The sequence below is a fragment of the Cygnus olor genome, chromosome 2, assembly GCF_009769625.2.
Source record: "Cygnus olor isolate bCygOlo1 chromosome 2, bCygOlo1.pri.v2, whole genome shotgun sequence".
Taxonomy (NCBI): Eukaryota; Metazoa; Chordata; class Aves; order Anseriformes; family Anatidae; genus Cygnus; species Cygnus olor.
Genome location: NC_049170.1, coordinates 47808087 through 47822954, shown reverse-complemented (window position 1 = coordinate 47822954; position 14868 = coordinate 47808087). Strand labels below are relative to the sequence as shown.

Here is a 14868-nt window from a genome sequence, read left to right as displayed (position 1 = left end):
GGAAAAGAAAAAGAAACACAATTAACTTTTCAAGTTACTATATAAAGAAACATTTTAATAGCATTTTTGCACTTACCGCATTCCTGCAATAAGGCAGGATTTTTAATTCTCATTCAAACTAAATAATGTTTAGCACATAGCTGTTCCTTGGATTATAAGGAATTCTGTCTTTTCTGGAGGATTATATTAGGTGGCATGCTCCATATTGAGTACAATGTAAAATTCATAGTAAAATAAGCTCATATGAGATCAGCATAAAAATTATGAATGATAAGATATGGCTCAGTCAGATCATTTTGATCATAAAGGACTACAGAGTATTCATCCTGTGCTGGTAAAATTATCTGAGCCTCTGATGTGTGTCCATCAGTATCCTATCTCAAAGTAAGCCAAGGAAGGTATCTGACCAGTTACTGATTTCCTTTTGCATTAAGCTATTATTTATAATTCATACTCACAACAATTGTAACACTCCCCTTTGACCTGTAAAGAAATTAGGGAAGAACACCTTACCAGTCTGTACAGGAGCTCTGTGTAGTTAACGCTGTTGTTTTACCAACCTTTCCTGTCATACCTAATCCTACTACTATTCTCTCTTGTATTCCCAAAATTGCAATTTATTCTATGGTTCTGGATCTTTGCTCCACTTTCTTTTCTATTCCCATACACCCTGATAGACAATTTCTCTTTGTTTTTACTTAACAGGACCTTCACACTTCTCCCTCGGAGGTACTCTTGAGTCTTCCACTACCTTTTCTCAGGTTTGACTTAAATTTTATTTGCTGCCTTGATTCAGCATATGGATGGCCTTCTTTCACGACCTTCACATGAGCCTCCTGTGACTTAGAGAAATGCAAACAGGACTGTCTTTGTGCCTCCATGCAGGTGCAGTGGCCACCCTTCTTGTAAAGAAAAGGTTATATAGTGCTTGGACACTCCTTAGCTGTAGCTGTACCTCATCCTGTTGCTGCTGTTGCTCTGACACATGCCTGTGCTCTGGCTCAGGGTCAATCTGCAATGATTTACATTAATTCATGCCATGTCTTCGATGTCATACATGATTTTGGTCAAACGGCTTCTTACCTTTACTGGTCCCCTGTTATCAACAGTTGTTATACGGAAGCTTTTTTACAACCCTGTCTTCTATCCTCTTCTTCAGATGTTGTTAAAATGTCAGGCCTATGTTACCCCCTTATGATGATACCACACAAGAAAATGACCCGGCTAATCATTCTGCCAGGACCGTGGACTATCTAGTCCTCAGGCTACAGATCTTATGTTTGTCTCTCTGGAATCTGACTCATATTCTCTTTCAGAGTTTTCATTATTGCAAAACAATGAACTTGCAACTGAGAAGGACTCTTGGATCTGTGGTGATTGCCAATTACAGATAGATTCTTTATGGCACTCTCCAGACGTCCACCTGGTAGGACTTCACTATTTTACCCTATCTTGCTTGTATGTCACACTCCATGGTACACACTAGCAAATGGGGGATGATTGCTGCAAACAGAGAGAATGGTTTACTCTAAAGTTTTCTGTGAAGCACAGTAGTTTTGCAGCACCAGCCTGATCCATAACTTTGTCCAGCATATAAAAACAATCCCTGTAGCACATCCTAAGCCTTGGCGACCCTTTGTTAATCAGCAGACATTTTATCCAAATGCCTAAAAGTTGTAACCTCAAATATGTACTTGTAATCATTGACATGTTCTTGGGATGAGATAAACTCAGGCTTATCCCTCCCAACATGTTGATGCCACTACTGTAGTAGTGAAGAAACTTTCAGAGAGACTTGATACCCTGATTTGGCTTTCCTCTTACAGTAGTGATAGTAGTGATTGAGACACTCATTTCAGAAGCCAAGTGATTAAGAATAATTGCAAAGCTTTAAGCATTAGTCAATGCCTACACTGCACCTACCATCCTCAATCAAGTGGTACAGTAGAAAGAGGAAACTCTGACCTGACATGCACATCAGCTAGGAAGAAACAGAACTGAAGTGGTCAGGTGCATTGCTGCAGCATTGATGTGTATGCAAAGCATGGCAAATGAGGAGACATCTCCACCCTCCTGAGGATATTCTGGTGGGGTAACTAATGCATATTCCTCATTCACCACCTATAGCACTGCATAAACTTGACCAATGATTCAATATTAAATTATTGCAGAGTTCTGTTGAAACATGTACGATCTGTCCATTCACAAGTAAAGGAAGGTCTTCCAGAGCCTGCCTGCGAGCTGTGCCACATTCTGGAACCAGGATACTGGGTATACATTGAGGTGCACCAATGAACGAATTATCTCCAACCCAGGTAGAAGGGACCACATCAGGCACTCTTAACCACCCACACTGCCAACACATGTGAAGAACTGCACCACTGGGTACACACATCACTGCAAGAAAGTACCACAACCTAACAATAGAGAAAGGTGTCCCCTCCAGAAAACAACCCAGACCTTGGATCCTAAACCCTCTCTCCAAACCTGATTTCATAACTGGACTGTGTTGTCAAGGACACAGGACAATGATACAATCTCCAACCATGCAAATTAGACACATTTTAAACAGTTTCTTTGATCTCTGGATTTATTCTTAGAACTATTTAAAAATAGCATTAGAATTAGTTTGTATAGCTTATAATCGTCCAAGCCAAAGGCTTTTATACATTCTTAACACTTAAAATGAAGTTCCAAATCCTAAACATAATATTCCTAAACCATATTCTACATGGACTAGAAACCTACAGAATATGGAGTGGTAACTCTCTCCTTAAACTTTCAGCTCGGGTAGATATTGCAGCAATTTTTTCAAACTCTGTTGGATTTACACATGTATTTCTCCAAAACATGAATCTAGAATTCTCATGACTGGGGTTCTCACTTTATGGCTGAAAGGTTGGACAAAGCTGTGGGCACAAGATAATTTTACTCATGTCTCTGCTTCAAAACACCCTGAATGTATCCTGTCAAAAGCTGCCTCCTCTAAAAACTCCTCTTGCTTCTCTTGAAAACCCATGACAGTGATTATGATTACTAACAGGGTTGGGAACTAGTCTCATTGTCAACATCCAATTAAATTTGGATGCATCAACACTTACACAGATCTTGCCTTCCAGATCATATTTCCCTTTCTGGATCTTACTGGTTTTTCTGGAACTATGGCCTGGAAAACATTACCTTCCAGGTAGGCAGGTCAATGTAATTTAGAGTATGAATTACCCCATATTGGGATATATTGGACCTTAATTGGAAGACCCAAGCTGTTTGCTTCATAATGAGGAAGGTGAGATACTTGTAAGCAATTGACAATCAGGCATACTGGGTTCCACTGGTTTCTGTAAATCTTAACATCTGGGCTGAGTGTCAGTGAATTAGAAAAGGCAATACTTGACATCAAGAATAAATGGGTAATGCCATTGCAGGTGCAACATCTGTCGTACATTCCAAAATAAAAAAAGATTTCCCATGTAACTTTGCAAAATAGAATGGCTCTAGACACCCTCTTAACTGCACAGGGGGGAGTTTGTGTTGTCATTAACACTACTTGTTTTTACTTATGTTGACCAGAGCCAAAGAATTGAAACTAACATCCATAAGATCCAGAAAAGTCTCCAGGTGTTGCAAGTAGTGGCCTAAGAAGACATGCACTGGGGCTTTGGAAAAATCTGAGGTTGGTTAACCTCTTGGCTGCGTGATTTAGGGCCTTTGACTTGAAGGATATTATATGGAATACTGTTTATATTTTTCATTTTGCTGTTAGGATGTGTTTTTGTACAGTTGATTTTCTGTTTAGTAAGAGTATGTAATAAGAAGCAAAGAACTTCTGTATCTATCGCATTAATCCCCAGTGTAACAGGTAAGGCATACTGTATGCCCCAAGTTGATGTATGAGAGTATGGAACAGCAAAAAGAAGTACTTGAACTAATGGCTATGGAATATTCAGCATAGAGGGAAGAGCAGATGGTAAGACTGCACACTCTGTACTTTGATTAGGCTTCAACTTAAGTGCTGTGAGTTGGATGTCTGCAGCTTACCTGCTGCAATCTGTGCAAAGTCTGTGTAAATCTTTAAAGTCTCAGAGAGGGGAAGGTGGGGGTAAAAATTGTTAATTTCTGAAATTTGAGAGGTCTGGCTAGGAAGCTATTCCTTTCAGCCAAAAGTAGCAGTCTGATTATTCCATTCCCCACTTTCAAGCTAAGATAATACTAGATGTTCCAGTCCTTTAGGCTCCACCAAGAGTCACCTCCATGTTGTCAATTGAGACAGTTATCAAAGTACTTAACAGTTCATCTTCAGGCATGGGTGCTTGGCCTTATAAACATATAAACGATTGGCTGGAGTACGTTCTTCCTAAGGAATGCACACCTGGCTTTGTTAACATTGTAATAATTATTGTTACCTTTTCCAATTTTTTTTGAAACTGTATATATTCTTTGCAACCACTGGCAAGAACTGTCCGACTGTTCTTTCACTATGATCATAGTTAATAGTGAAGTCTGTAAGAAGATAGTAAAATCTGACCCGTCTTAAATTGTACTTGGGTTATTATGCACTTGGAGTCTTGATATTCTCCAACAATAAAACAGCTCTGTAAACAGATTTTAGAGACTGTAACTAGCAGCAGGACCTAGCTGTCTTCTAGGAGCCAAACTGCTTCTGAGTGGGAACAGTAACCTACTTGCTTATTTCAGCTGCCAAGAGATTTACACACAGTGTATAGATTTATATACCTAGACAAATGCTATCATCCCAGTACAAGCAGTGCACTCCAAAAAAGCTTGCATGTATTCTAAATATTTCTGCAAGGAAATCAAGATATGAGTGCACATGTCATAAACACACAGGCTACAAAAGGTTCATCCCTTGTGCCAGCAGAAAACTTCTCAGTGCTTACCACAGTTTGTATTCTGTTTGTATTTCAGAAACTTAATAATAACACTGTCATAGAGGTTAGACATATATAGAATTTGTGTGAACAGACTTGTCTAGAAGCCAAAGGTATTTTTAGACCAATAACAACCTGAAAGTTACAGTGTTCACTGGAAATACATCACTGACCGTGCAATATTCATCCGGTGCATTAACACTGGAATTACTAAGTCATCTTGACACCTCAGGCAGCCTGCCATGTCTTGCCTAGGAGTATTTTTGCATTCCATAAGCCTGTTTTATAATCCTATTTATTTTTCAAAGTGAAGTCAGACAGTCTAGAGCATTTGCTCTAGATGAACACAAGTAGTTTTTGCCAACATATACAAAGCCAGAATAACTTGCGAATCGGGACCACCTGCAAAGGAGAGCAATGGCTTTGAACTCAACTACTACTCACTAGCAGAATCTCAAAACCCACTTTCTTAGAACTCTGAGCTTAGTTTGTCCTGTAGTTGCAGATATTACCTCCCATACAAGAGAACTACCTCAAGGCAGATAATCATGTGATAGTGGTTATTTTACCACCCTGGCGACTGCTAATTAATTTGTCATACAAGTAGCTCAAACATTAGGGCTGTCATAATAGAAATATTTCTGTATCCGAAAATAGTATGAGAGCTCTTAAGTATAAAGACTGTATCTTTTATCTATATATTGATTGCTACAATTGGCTTTACATAGCTGGCATTCTCTAAATCAAAGAAGGCTATTGATTATACAAATGTGTAGATTTTTTTTACTCTATACTCCAAAGATCATAAGCAAAGAATTGTATATCAGCATTTGGTCTCTGTGTTTAAAGCTCACCTAGAGTAATGAGGTATATAGAAAAGACCAAGATATTATAGAGTGATACACCTGAAAAAAAAAAAAAAAAAAAAAAAAAAAAAAAAAGATGGATTCCAGAGAAAAAAATGTTTGATTGTTGTTTGTTTGATGTGTTTTGCAGCAGCTCAGGAGGGCAAGTAAGAGAGAATCTTGCACAAGAGTGGAGGAGAAAAACAAGCTTGGTAAATCAGAAAGGAGGCCTCAGTGGAATGAAACATTTTAAAAATGAAGGAGGCATTGTACCCATATACAGACACTAAACTCAACTTTTAATGAGTATACTTTTTTTTTTTTCATAGAGGACATGCCTTAGGAATGCTACATATTTTCTCAGGTTAGTGTAGTGGTGTCACAGTTTAATCAGATTTGTTAAGTGTTATGACATGCAGTGTTATTTTTACTGCACATTTGTGCATACTTTGTAATGCAGTGCTTGTATTCCATGCAGGTTTCCATGTTAATTTGGTGTCTTTGAATATATGATGATGATATAAAAGGAGGATCCATGACCCAAAACCGAGAAGAGAGTCAACTCTCTTATCCAACAAAAGCTATACCACAAAATTAATATTGTTCCTATAAAAATCTTGTACTAGGCATTCATAACAGTATGTACATGCAGAAGACTACCTTGGTAGTTCATGCAGACAGAGTTCTTCAGTTCTGCTGGAAACAGCATTCTATTGTAGCAGCTAGCTTGCAGGCTGGCAGCCAGCGGAAGCACCAGTATAGTGGTGGACACTTGCCTGAGGGCTAAAACTAGTGCCCTTTCTTGAAATCCCCAGAGATATCTGATGCATCCACCCAGACAGATCTGGTAAGAAAGGAGACCTCAGTTCAAGTGGTTGTATCAAGTGCCCTGAACCTTCTTCTACTGACAAGGTAAGTACTTCCTCTAGATGTGCTCAGATGAATGATCTTTTAAGACAAGTAGCTGAGATGCAAGAAGCAGTTGTAAGGCTGCACAGTATTAAAGGTGCTGAGAGGGAGATAGATAGGTTGTTTAATGATCATGTTCCAGCTGGAGACATTACTGAGATGGAGGAACCTTAGTACCTGGTGACATGCAAAAGCAGGACTCTGCTTCGGTCCTCACCTTCCAGCTTCACTAGGAAAAACAAGTATGTAGCTCTTGTAACTGTGGATAGTCTTGACAGCCAGAACCAAGTTCTAAATGAAGAGACCATACTGGCAGCCTGCAGTGGATATCATAAAAAGAAACACCATGTGCTTGTAGCGGGTGACCCCCTGTTGAAGGGCATTGACACTTCTCTCTGCCAGCCTGACAGGGAGTCTCGAGAGGTCTGCTGCCTCCCAAGAGCCAAGATCTGGGACATTACTGTGAGGGTGCCACAGCTTGTCAAGAGCACAGACTGATCTTGCTTTTTCATGTAGGCATAAATGATGCTAGAAGGCAGAACATGGGCAGAACCAAAGAAGACTTTAAAGTCCTGCGAGCACAAGTGAAAAATATGGGAGCCCAATTTATTTATTTTATTATTTATTTTCTCCATTTTGCCAGTTGGAGGAAAAGAGCGAAGCCAGGAAGAGATATGTAATACATATCAACTCCTGGCTATGTGGCTGGTGGCAACGTGAGGGCTTTGGTTTTTACAACAATGGGAATTTCTATGAAGATTATAATCTGTTAGGGAGGGATGGGATCTACCTGTCTAAAAGAAGCACAGAAATCTTTGGCAACAGGCTTGCTAACCTAGTGAGGCGTGCTTTAAACTGAAGGACATGGGGGGCAGTGTCCATAATGGCAATGCTCATGCCATTTCAATTGACTGGGGAATGAGCCAGGCTAACCCAACGAGTAACAAATGTTCTTTAGCTGACTCCAGTAACAGAAGCCAGAAGGCCAGCCACCTCAAGAGTGAGTATACCTATGGGAAATCCTCTTGCATCCCTCTAGGGACACCTGTACCCTCTGCTTCCCTAAAGTGCCTGTATACCAATGCATACAGCTTGGGGAATAAACAGGAAGAACTAGAGATCTGTGTGTAGTCACAGGGCCCCGATCTCATTGTGAACATGGAGAATTGGTGGGACAGCTTGCATGACAGGAATGCTGTCATGGATGGTTATGTCTCTGTTAGGAAAGACAGGTCATGAAAACGACGTGGTGGAGTTGCTGTTTATGTAAGAGAACAACTAGAATGTATTGAGCTTTACTTGGGGGCGAATGATGAATGAGTAGAAAGCTTGTGGGTGAGAATTAAGGGGCAGGTTAATATGGGTGACAGAGTTGTGGGTGTTTATTACAGGCCACTTGATGAGGAGGAGGAAGTTGATGAGGCCTTCTACAGACAGCTGGAAGTAACCTCGCAATCACAGGCACTGATTCTCATGGGGGACTTCAATCATCCTGATATTTGTTGGATAAGCAACACTGCCAGGCACACACAGTCCAGAAAGTTCCTGCAATGTGCTGAAGATAACTTTCTGATGCAGGTGGTGGAGGATCTGACAAGGAGAGGTGTGCTCATGGGCTTTGTTTTTACTAACAAGGAAGGACTGGTTGGGGATGTGAAGGCTGAGGGCAGCCTGGGATACAGTGACCACGAGGTAGTGGAGTTCAGGATCTTGTGTGGAAGAAGCAAAGCAATTAGTAGGACTGCAGCCCTGGACTCCAGGAGAGCCAACTTTGACCTCTTCAAGGACCTACTTGCACATATCCCATGGGCTAGAATGTTGGAAGGTGCAAGAGAGTTGGTCGATACAAACACCACTTCTTCCAGGCTCAAGATCAGTACATCCCGAAGAGCAAGAATACAGGAAAAAGTGGCAAGGGGTCTGCATGGATGAGCAAAGTGCTCATGGATAAGATCAAAGGCAAGAAGAAAGTCTATGAAATGTGGAAAAAGGCCTGGCCACTTGGGAGGAATACAGGAACACTGTCAAGGCCTGCAGGGACGCAATGGGGAAGGCTAAGGCCCATTCTGAGTTAAACCTGGCAAAGGAAGTCAAAGATAACAAGAAAAGTTTTTTTTAAGTCATAGAATCATAGAATCATAGAATGGCTTGAGTTGGAAGGGACCTCAAAGATCATCTAGTTCCAACCCCCAAGCCATAGGCAGGGATGCCACCCACTAGACCAGGCTGCTCAGGGCCTCATCTAACTTGGTCTTGAACACCTCCAGGGATGGGGCATCCACAACCTCTCTGGGCAACCTGTTCCAGTGCCTCACTACCCTCTGAGTGAAGAATTTCCTCCTAATCTCTAATCTAAATCTCCCCTCATTTAGTTTAAAACTATTCCTTCTTGTCCTGTCATTATCTGATGGGAACAAAAAGTTGCTCTCCATCTTTTTTATATGTCTCCTTTAAGTACTGGAAGGCCACAATGAAGTTAACCTGGAGCCTTCTCTTCTGTAGGCTGAACATCCCCAGCTCTCTCAGTCTTTCTTCGTATGAGAGGTGCTCCAGCCCTTTGATCAACTTCATGCTCACCCCCTCCCACCCCCCCCCACCCCCGAATTGCTCTAACAGCCCCACATCCTTGTTGTGCTGGGGGCTCCAGACCTGGATGCAGCACACCAAGTGAGGCCTCGCAAGAGCGGAGTAGAGGGGGACAATCACATTCCTCAACCTGCTAGTCACTCCTCTTTTAATGCCTTCTGGTGTGCAAGTGCACACTGTTGGCTCATGGCAAGCTAATAGTAAAAGGAAGACTAGGGAAAATGCGGGTCCACTACTGAATGAGGTGAGTGCCCTTGTAACAGGGGACACTGAGAAGGCAGAGATACTGAATGCCTTCTTTGCTTCAGTCTTTACTGCTGAGACTGCCCCTCAGGAGTCCCAGACCCTGGAGGTATGAGAGAGAGTCTGTGGAAGACTTCCCCTTGGTTGAAGAGGATCTGATCAGAGAGCATCCAGCCAAAATCAATGCACACAGATCCATGGGCCCCAATGGGATGCACCCGCATGTGCTGAGGGAGCCAGCAATGTGATTGCTGAACTGCTCTCTATCATCTTTGAAAGATCTTGGAGAATGAGAGAGGTGCCAGATAACTGGAGGATAGCTAATGTCACACCAGTCTTCAAAAAGGGCAAGGAGGATCTGGGCAACTACAGGCCAGTCAGCCTCATCTCTGTCCCTGGAAAGGTGATGGAACAACTTGTTCTGGATGCCATCTCCAAGCAATTGGAAGAGAAGAAGGTTATTAGAAGTAGTCAACATGGATTCATCAGGGGGAAATCACGCTTGACCAACCTGGTAGCCTTCTGTGGTATCATCACTGGCTGGGTAGATGAGAGGAGAGCCATGGGTGTTGTATATCTTGACTTCACCGAGGCTTTTGACACTGTCTCCCACAACATCCTCGTAATGAAACTTAGAAAGTGTGAGATAGATGAGTGGACAGTGAGGTGGATTGAGAACTGGCTGATTGGCAGAGTTCAGAGAGTTGTAATCAGTGGCACAGAGTCTAGTTGGAGGCCTGTAACTAGCAGTGCTCCCCAGGGGTCAGTACTGGGTGCGGTCTTGTCCAACATCTTCATCAGTGACCTGGACAGAGGGATAGAGTCCACCTTCAGCAAGTTTGCTGATGACACAAAACTGGGAGGAGTAGCTGACACACCAGAAGGCTGTGCTACCATTCAGCAAGGCCTAGAAAGACTGGAGAGTTGGGCCAAGAGGAACCTGATGAGGTTCAACAAGAGCAAGTGTAGAGTCTTGCACTTGGGGAGGAATAACTGCACACATCAGTACAGGTTATGGGCTGACCCATTGGACACAAGTTCTGCAGAGAAGGACCTAGGGGTCCTGGTGGACAGCAGGTTGGCCATGAGCCAGCAGTGTGCCCTTGTAGCCAAGAAGGCCTATGGTATCCTGGGATGCATTAAAAAAAAGCATGGCCAAGGGAATCACAGAATCACAGGATGGCTGAGGTTGGAAGGGACCCCTGAAGATCATCAAGTCCAAGCCCCCGCCCAAGCAGTATCACCTAAAGCACATTTCACAGGATGCCATCCAGGCAGGTTTTGAATATCTCCAGAGAAAAAGACTCCAGAACCTCTCTGGGCAGGCTGTTCCGGTGCTCTGTTACCCTAACGGTAAAGAAGTGCCCCCTCATATTCAGCCGGAGGTTATCCTTTACTCTGTTCTGGTGAGGTCACCTCTGGAATACTGTGTCCAATTCTGGGCTCCCCAGTTCAAAAAAGACAGGGATCTTCTGAAGAGAGTCCAGAGGAGGGCCGCAAAGATGATTCAGGACCTGGAGCATCTCCCATACAAGGAAAGGCTGAGAGACCTGGGTCTGTTCAGCCTGGAGAAGAGAAGACAGAGGTGATCTGATCAGTGTTTATAAATATCTAAAGTGCAGGAGGCAAGTGGACAGGGCAAGGCTCTTCTCAGTGGTGTGCAGCAACAGGACAAGGGGCAATGGCCAAAAACTGGAACACAGGAAGTTCCACAAAAACATGCCTAAGAACTTCTTTACAGTGAGGGTGACAGAGCACTGGAACAGGCTGCCCAGAGAGGTTGTGGAGTCTCCTTTTCTGGAGATATTCAAGACCTGCCTGGGTGCTTTCCTGCTCAACCTACCGTAGGGAACTTGCTTTTAAGTTTTTGATGATCTCCAGAGGTCCCTTCCAACCCCCATGATTCTGTGATTCTGTAATTGTGTATGTGTTTCAAGAAAGCTCTTTGTCTTCACATCATCATTCACATCTGTCTTCCCTCACCCCCACCTTTCTTCTTCATGGCTTTAGAGCTGCAATGCAAAAAGAAGAAAAAGTTAGCTTCCTCATGTGTGTTGTCACTCCCCAGGTGTGACATGGAACATCAGAGTAAAAAAAAAAAAAAAAAACAGGTTACCCTGTCAATGTGGAGAGCTGAATGACCACTGACAAGCTGGCTATTCCCACAGATATTGTAAGGCATTTAATGACAATGTACTATATAAAGCGGGGAACATGCTTTCACTCACTCTAACATACCATTTACTGAGTTTCTCTTGTCTGTACATCTTTCTCTCAGTCACCTGGTTATCACCCTTCTCAAGGTATTAAGAATCCAACAGGCAGAAGTGAAGAGATGAAGCACCATGATAGGGGACATAAAGTCTCCCCTGTCATAGACATAAAGTCACACAGCGTTTCTGTTTATATGTACTTACAGAAGCAGAATTAGGTAAGTGGTAACAGGTTTTGTGCAGGACAGCTGAATAGCAGCCAGTGTGATAGGAAAGGCATGTAAAATCCATGAAACACAGAAAGGCTCAAAAATATGTTAGTGCATTAAGTTATTTAAACCTACCTACTCACATACACTGAAGTTATATTCCACTGTATCAATTTCTGATTACTAGATTTGATATCATGCCAATGTTTGAGGTTTGAGGTGTTTTTCAAGGTCTTATAGTTCTTCATGTCTCTGTCAGGACTTACGAGATTCATTGTGCCTGACATTGTTATATTTATGTTACTGAGAGTGACATAGTTTAGTTAGCAAGACTATCCATCTTTTCATAGAATTAGCAGACCATGGTAATTCTCATCCAAAATCTACTTATTTAGCAAAAACAGAAATAATTTTAATTTCTGCAACACAGGAAATCTTCCCACGTATTCCTTGATCTGCGTAGCAATAATAGTGATTGCTTATATAACTGCATTAAACTAATGCAAATCATTCTGGTGAATAAAAAGGCTCCACTCCAAACATCCCAGTATATTAACCATGCCAACACCATATGTGGCGGGTGAAACATCATTAGTATAGCTTAGTCTGGTCAACTCCTTATGATTAGGCATGATTGTGTAAAAGTCTTCAGACCAACGTTTAAACAGCACCTTGACCATCTGTCTAACTTGACTCCAGGATGGAAGAGGCAACATAAACAACAGAAAGCCTAGAAGAAGCAGAACATGGAGAGAAAACAGTGGCAGGGCTTGATAGTCTTTATACCACATTTCACAATATGGAATCATCCATACTGATTTTGGTGCACGTAAACTTGTGCTATTATATAAGAAAAATACCCATCATAAATGCACAATTTAATACGAGATAATTTATAATGAAACATTCTAGTCTGGATGTAAAATGAACAAGCTCAAGGTATCCCACAATAGATTTCAAAGTTCAGAAACCTGGCAAAGGCTTTTACTGATACTCGTGCTATTCTCCTGCCCAGAAATGTGTGAATTGATCTCGGGATCTGTAAAGAGATGTGCTGATGTAAAAAGGAAAATGAGAGCAAAATACGGGTAGTTAAAACAGTTGGTATATCCATGAAGCCACAAATAAACCTGTAGAGTATAGACTCTAACTTTCATTGTTTAAGATGTGATACAGTCAAAAATCTTTTCTTTCTGAGTTCACTTTTTCAGTTTAGAGGGCAGAATTATAAAAGCTATGTAAGTACCTAAACATGAAGATGAAACCTTATCTGGGCTTTCATGTTTAGTAATAAAAGAAAAAGACAGTCTCACATACTCATTTCTACTAATTCCCTGTTGTAGAATTCAGCAGATCCTTCATCAGGTAATATCAGAAAATTAAGACACATGTAACATGAAGCACTTCCAGAACCCTGCTCTCAGATACGTGTCTCTAACCCTGAGTAACTGTTTTCTTAGTTTTATAATGTCATGTAATTCTGTGCAAACCAATGGACTCAAATGGAAAATATTCAGAAAGGATTTCATGTTCAAATATGGAAAACAGGAAGCACGAAACATACATAATTATGTGTCAGATATTTGTTAATTACATATATGAACATATTTGGTCCCTACTGCTTTGTTTGTATGTTGTATTTCGAATGACCTTAATTTATCAGCCACTAAGTAACTACTGCCATCTACTGGAAAACTTATTAAAACATTTAAATTATACTGCCAGAAAGGGATCTGGAGTACAGTATTATCTCCTGTAAAAATACTGGATAGTCTATAACATATAAAAACTGTTAAAAGAATGACATTAGTGCCTGTTTGCTTACATATAGATTAAATTCCAGTAAGTATAAACAAAAATTTTGTTTAGCTCAATTTCAGAACCATTGTTAAATCTTTCTTCTAAGATACCAAGCACTTGCAATCAGTTTCATATCCATACTTTACAACACATAGCTGTGCCATCTACTACTGTGCTGCATATCATATCTACTCTTCCACTTGACCTCTGACAGCTCTTCTCAGCAACAGATGCAACATTATTAGGACGTCTTTAAGTGTCCAGTTGCAGGTATCCTAATACCATTGAGTTTTTTGTCATAGACTGCTCCCATTAAAATTTGTTCCCAAGGCAACAATAATGAACAGGAATTTACTGTAGACAAACTCAGAATTTGTTCTTCCTGACATAGCATACCATAGCATCAGCAGTGGCCCTGAAGGTGTGGATTACTGATTTTGAGGTTAGGATTACTGATTTTAAGGTTACAGCAGCTAAAGGACCACATCATAGCCAGTGACCACTCACCAGTTAAAATGCAGTAACTGAATATGTGCGCTCTTTTTCTGCCCTAAAATATATTGTGAAAGAAAAAGTTTTCTCAATTCCTATACTTTTTCAATTCGATCTCAATTCCTACTCTATTCCCTGACTTGCTGAAAGCCAGGAAAGTAAGATTCATTTCTCTAAGTTGTGTATGTATTACTTAGATAACATGAATACTCTAGTTATCCACAAACTCCCCTTGTAATCAATGGAAACAAAGTCGCTAAATGGTTATTTTTGTTATTCCAACATATTTACTGGAAAGAGTAAATATCCAATGGAGGAACACCAAGATGATCAAGGGACTAGGGCATCTCTCCTGTAAGGAGAGGCTGAGAGAATTGGGACTGTTCATCCTGGGAAAGAGGAGGCTGGGAGGGGATCTTCTCAATGTGTTAAGTACCCAAGGGAGATGCGATGAAGACTGATCCAGGCTCTTTTCAGTGGTGCCCGGTGTGAGGACTAGAGGCAATGGGCACAAACCAGAAAAAAAGAGGTTCCATCTGAACATTGGGAAAGTACTTCTTTACTGTGAAGGTGTCTGAGCACTGGGACAGATTGCCCAGAGAGGTTGTGGAGTTTGACTCCTTGGAGCGACTCAAAAGCTGTCTAGACATGGTTCTGAGCAAGCAGCTCTAGGTGTCCCTGC

General features: G+C 41.4%; 1 long non-coding RNA gene across 1 annotated transcript; it reads right to left on the bottom strand.

Annotated features, from left to right (window-relative positions):
• Nucleotides 1-830: 830 nt before the first annotated feature.
• Nucleotides 831-1406, bottom strand: LOC121066204. The gene is made up of 2 exons (XR_005817576.1): nucleotides 1084-1406; nucleotides 831-1012 (listed from the first exon to the last, which is right to left on the bottom strand). It is a non-coding gene; the product is annotated as an uncharacterized LOC121066204 (long non-coding RNA).
• Between the last annotated feature and the right edge of the window lie 13462 nt (nucleotides 1407-14868).